We start from the raw sequence: 6206 nt of genomic DNA, 5'->3' as shown, positions 1-6206 counted from the left end.
ACTCCCCCAGGATGGGAGGGAGCCCCTGATCTCACGGCAGCACCACTGAGGGTCCTGGCATCTTCTGTGGCTGGCTGGCTGGCTCAGCCTCCGTGGGCGAAGCCTCTCGCTGTTCATACCTGCAGGGACCGAGCCACGACCCCTTCCCTGTTCCAGGGGACCCTCCTACCAGGACAGCCAGAAAAGGCCTTGGGTGCCTGGAGTTTGCCCAGATTCCTCCCTGAGTCACCCGTCTCAGGGCTGGGAGGAACGGGCGTCATTGGAGGGAGGGTCAAGAACAAAGGTGCTCTAGGCCCACCGCTAACTTGTGAGGCTGTGCGCAGAGAAACTGGTGACGTTCACAGGCTTAAAGCCAGGCTTGCATTTCGGCAGAACGGGTCCCCGTGAAGCCGCAGGTGTGCGGGGCCTGGCGGAACCCACAGCCTAAAACTGAGACCATCCTGACATGGCCTGGCTAGGGGAGGGGCGCGCAGCCGTAGGTCTGGGTAAAAGCCTGGGTTCAGAGGCTGAGGGGCAGGGGCGGGGGCAGGACACAGCTGCCTCGGAGCAGGGGAGGACGGTTTGGGGGAGAATCTCCCAGTTCTGCCCTCGGAGTCGCCCCCTCTGGGAATTCTTGGAGTCCGCCTGTGATGCGGAAGGGAGGTTTGGTAGCTCCCCTTGGGATTCCTCAACAGCCCCGTGCTGGCTCCCGAGGGCTCCGGGACAGGACCGAGTCACCCGCAGGAGCCCTGTTCCTAGAAATGGGACATTCCCGAGTGCCAGGCAGGCTGCTGGCATCTGAGGCGAGCAGGTGGCTTCGGGGCTGCATCTTTTATAAACACCCTCCCGCCCCCTTGCTGGGACGGCAGCGGGGATAATGACAGGGAAGAGGTCCGTGTTAGCGGGGGCCAGTGGGGTCAGGCTGCAGGAGCGCGGTGGCAGAGCCCCGCTGACAGAGAGGGGGTGGGACACTCCGGGGCAAAGCGGAGAGACACATGGGATTCCTGGAGGACTTATTGGGCCCCGAGCTCAGGAGCAACCAGCCTAAGTCCTGCTGCTAGAGATTGGGCTTTTGGGTAGACAGTGTTTTCTCCTAGGGAGGGCTTTTTTTTTTTTTTTCTCCTGCTCTGGGACAGAAGTGTTGGAACCCAGCTCAGGGGTGTCTGGGAAGCTGCAAAGGGGAGAGCCGTGCTGGGGGAATCAGGGAGTGCTATTTGGTGCGCTGTGTTGGTTGATGTAAAGATGTTAGAAATTTGTGGTGAAAAACCAAGCTACTGACTTAGTTGTATGGGTACCCAAGGGACTCCCCAGCTGCCTGTCCCTGGCTCCTTGGGTCTTCTGGTCCTGGTAGTGTCAGACCAGGCTGCTTGGCATCGTCTGGCAAATCCAGTGGTGGGGCTCCACCTTGGAGCCCTGGGTCAGGTCTCCAGGCGGCTGCCTCCCGCACACGTGACCCTGGCTGCTGGCGGGCCCGGTGCCCCTACCTGCCCCTGTGTGCCTGTTGCCTGCGTCATGCTGTGGCTTGGGGCCAGTCTCCAACCTTTGCACCTGCCGGAGAAGCAGCTCCGGTTGAGTGTGACTCAGGCAGCCTTCCCCGGTGGCCAAGCCAGGCTGCCCCTGACTCAGTGGGGCGCTAGGATGTCCTCAGCATCCCCATCTGGAACTGGGGTCACAGCCGGGCATTAATTGGTCTCAGTAAAAGCACTTTGATTAGGCTCGGATGAAAGGGGCTCAGAGGGTTCAAAGCCACACGGGGCTTTTGGGGTGAGAAAGGGTGGCAGCCGTCTAGGTGACAGTAGAGGAGAGACGCGGGAGTCTCAGACAAGAAGTCTGGGGGCGGAGGCCATGGAGGTCCTCACTGGTCTCCCTTTTCATCCAGGCTGACAGCTCCTTCTGCAGAGGGGAGCCTGGGAGGCAGCTGGGTGGGAGGATGTCTCCCCCTGCATTCTAGGCTGCTGCCAAGGTGACCTGCCCCTCCCCCACACTCTGGGAGGTAACCCCACAAAGCACCCAAGTTCCCCCGGAAGAAGCTCATTTGCAACATCACAGAAATCCAGCGTCCCCTCGATCTGCCAGGCTTTACATCGTTACACCTTCCCTCTCTCTTAGCCTCCCTGGCTTAAGGTCTGCCTCTCTCCCTTGTATTCTGTGTGTCCTCTTGGGAGAGGTGTGGTCGCCATCTCAGTGCCCATTGATAGCTTTGATGCTGGGATGGGACTAGGGTTGAGAGTTCAGGTGGCTTTCTCAGGAGGCTCCTGGAAAGAGGAGTCAAGGGGGTGGGTGAGAGTGGAGGTCGTGGGGAAGCGGCCAGAGCTAACGAGGGTTTCTGTATGGCTCCTGGGGAGAGACCGTCCCCAGGCTAGTGGGGTGAGCCCCAAATCAGAGAATTTCAAGTCTGGAAGGGACCCACAACACCCTCTGGTGCTTGAATCTCCTTTGTCACCTCTAATCAAACAACTGGGCAGTGTGAACTTGCATACCCTGGGAGACAGGATGCTCGTGACCTCATAAGGCAACCCAAGCTATCTCAGGCCAGCCCCGATGCTCAGAACGTCCGCCTGTGTATCCACCTGCCGGCGGGGACCGCACGGAACAGGTCCAGGCCCTTTTTACACACCACACCCTTTCAGGTGCCTCGTACCCCGGGTCCTGTGTAGCCCGGCTCCGTGTGGGCACGTGTTTGAAATTCTGGAAACACAGAACTCTTCTAAGCGTTTTTGGGGGGGGGGCAGTTGTTGGAAGGAGGAAGCGGGGGAGGGAAGAAGCTGGGCCTTTAGCCCTCCTGACAGTGAACACTTCCCACTGTCCCGGCCAGGCTGGCGGGGCTGTGCTGCCCCTGAGCCCCACCCCTCGGCACCGCCTCCCCTCACCTCTCCCAGTGTCTGGGCAACAGGAAACAAACAAACACAAGGAGAGCCCAGGGAGGGCTGGCCGGGCGGCTCCGTGGGGAAGCATGAAGCCGACCCACACCGCGCCTGGATCTGCCCCTGCCAGTTTCCACACATCGGCCACTGCCAGGGCCCACTGCCAGGGGCCGCCCTGGGCGCCGAGGAGGACCACTGTGCTGCTCTGCAGTATGTGTTGGGGGATCCACATGGCACCATCAGAAGCAAATTTTATTTCTATACATTCAAAGTCCCACCGGATGTGTGGAGTCACCCAGCCCAAGGTCTCCCCACAGACAACCAGTCTGAGTCGGCTGGTCCGTCACGAAGGCCCGGCTGCAATCCCAGTGATCGCCCTGCTGGAGGGGGGAGCAGCTCCCCAGCGGTCCGGGTCTCCGGGATCTTCCCCCTCAGTGTGAAAGTCAGCATCAGCCGACTCTCCCGGCCTCACCCTCTTCTCCAGCGGTCGGACACCTTCCTGGTTTATTTCCCAAGGGCCGACACACTCCGCCGGCCACTCTCCGTGCTCCCGGGAGCAGCACGAGTGGTCCTCCGGAGCTGTTTGCACGCCCCTCCCACCAGGTCAGGGGGCTGCCTGCCTAGGGCCATGGCTCGCGACCCCGTGAGCAAGGGGGCACCTCTTCCCTTGCTGATCTCCCCCGAAGACAGGGGGCTCCAGGAGGACAGGGCGGGTTGTGCCGCTGGCCTCCTCCCCGGGGCCCAGCCGTTTGTGGGATGCATGAGGGTCTCGCAGGATACGGCCGCTCTCTGTGAGGGGAGCACAGCTCAGTCCTTCAGAGCCGCTCCGATCTCTGGGTTGGTCCCCAGGAACCCCCACACTCCTCCTAAACCGGCTCAGCTGGGGATGTTCAGCCCCTCGGCCCCAACCCGGTTCCCGAAACTGAGCCCACACACGCATGTCGGCCTTCTGTCCTTCACTGACCACCCCTTGCTCGTCCGAACTCGGCAGTCTCCCGCCACGCCCCCGGTGCCCCCCGGAACCCACTCTTCTCGTCCCCCCCACCATGGCCTCACCTGGTTGCCCGCCCACCGGCAGCCCTCGCTGAGAACCGCTGGAAAGGGCGGCCAGCCGCGGGGCTCTTCTCTTCTCTGCGACCCTGAACTCGGGAGCAGGCCTGTGCGCTCTGACTCCGCGTGCTGGTGTCCCTCCCGCGGCCATTCAGACGGCTGCTCCAGGGCCCCCTCCGGGGTCTTTTGCCCGGGGCCCTGGGTGGGGTAGGGATAAGCCTGGGTCTACACAGGGTCCTGAGAGAGGGGGTGAGGAGCCTGCTGTGTGCGTGTGTGTGTGTGGAGCTTCGCAGGGGGCAGGCTGCAGACCCAGGGCCCTGGGAGGGCCGGTGGGAGCTCGAGCTTGAGCCTGCGGTCCCGGCGGCGAGGCTGGAGGCCAGGCCCACCAGGCTGCGTGTGACAGCCGTGCGGGGCTTCAGAGGAAGAGGAGGCCGGCTGCGGCCTCTGCTGTCCTTCCTTCCCCAAGACATCGTGGGGCTGGGCTGCCCCTCGGCTCAGAGGCAGCCTCCGGGCTCCTCTGGCTCCTGGGCCTGCCTCTTCCCTTCTTCTTGGTGTCTCTGTTCATTCCTTTCTGTGTCTCTGTCTTGGGATTCTGCCTCCGTCTTAGAAAACGAGGAAATACAACCCACACTGGGCGGCCTGTACGGAGGAAGGGCTATCACCCCCGGTGAACGACGGATTTCTTAGGAAATGTGGGTGCTGCATCCCGAATGGCAGCCTGGGCCTCTGCCTCCTCTGTCTCTCAGAGCCTCTGGTGAGCCACCCGGACGCCTCTGCCCCTTCACCAGCCCCTGCTCTCCCAGTCACCTTCTCTCCCCGTGGGGCACAGACAGACCGCCACAGTCCCCTGGGTGTGGCCGGAGCTTTCCGAGACCTGCAGAGAAAGTGGGTAGGGACATGGGAGGTTCGGGGTGGAGACTGGGTGGGGGAAAGGGAGAAGGAGGAGTTGGGGTCGGGCCCCACGGGTGGCCTCTCTTCCTCTGCTGAGGAGGAGCCCAGAGCGACACTCGGGCTGGTGGCCGGGTCTGTGCTGTGAAAACCAAGCTGATTCCTCAGGGCCCACCCTCCGCCGCCCCCCCCCCCCCAAACCCTGCAGGGCTCAGGGCACAAGGCAGGAAGGCCGGCAGCCTCATTTATGGGCCCCAAACTGTAAGGAGGTGGCAATTAGCCCTCAGTGGGTCAAAGGAGAACAACAATGTGCTTTGCCTTTTGAGGCTTTGAGGGGCTCCCGTGTGGAGCCCTCTAAAGTGGCTGTTCTTCTAGAAGCATCTAGGCCCTCAGTCTCTCCCAACATGCATCCCCAAGACTCCAAAACCGGGACCCTCATCTGAGCCAGTAACACTGCCCCTGGCGGACCCTGTCTTCTGGTTCAATAAGGTGTCTGCGCCCCACTCCCTGCTGAGAGCTCCGGCAGCCCACAGCCCGTCACCCGTCACCCGTCATCCGTCACCCGGGGTGCTGCACAGGCGGTAGGCTTCGGCTGTGCAGCGGGACTCCTGGGGTTGCGTCTGCTAGGGGATTAGGTTGCTTTAGGTGGGCTCGTGCACACGTGGAAGTCTCCCCCCAGCCCTGGGACCTCCGTTCTCACGCTGAGCTATGATGATAGGACACTGGTGTTCCTCCAGAGCAAAAGGGTGAATATTCTAGCCAGTCTGGGATTTAGCAGGTGGACACTGAAGTCTTTCTGTCTCATAAATAAAACCTCACTTGGGATCCCCACACATTACCCGGCCCGTAGAACAGCAACCCACGCCCTAAACGGAACCATCGTCTGTCCGAACTCGAGTCCCCTACTCAGATCGAACGAATCCTTGTAGCGGGAGTCCCAGCCCGAGTCAGTCCCAGCCCAGCCTTCGGCTACCCGAGCCAGGCTATGAATGCAAGTGAGCCCCTGCTCATGCCTGGTCCTAACACGGACGGACAGGGCCGCAAGCCCCAGCCTCAGCTCCTGCTGTTAATCTAGTTAATCTAGGCTTTGTTCCCCTCCTGGCCTCAAGGCTGACCTTGAGCTCATTGGCGATCCCAACTAACTGACCCAAGTTTCACCCCGATTCTGGCAGGAACCATCAGGACCCAGTCTACCAACGCTATACTCCAGTGTGTCCAATCTCCTTCTTCCTGGCCCACGGTTCTCCCCCTGACCATCCCTGACCTTCCGCGCTTTTCCCCTGCGCGTGGGTCTACGATCCCACAGGGCCACAGAGCCCTTCCCTGGGGCCACTCTGAGAGTCAGGATGCCTGGCTGTCCCCCACTCTGTCAGGCCCACAGCAGCCCCTGGGCTGTGTACCCCTGTCTGTGGGGTGGGGAATGAT

This window comes from Martes martes (assembly GCF_963455335.1).
Source record: "Martes martes genome assembly, chromosome: 15".
Classification (NCBI taxonomy): domain Eukaryota; kingdom Metazoa; phylum Chordata; class Mammalia; order Carnivora; family Mustelidae; genus Martes; species Martes martes.
Note: the sequence above shows the minus strand (reverse complement) of the source record.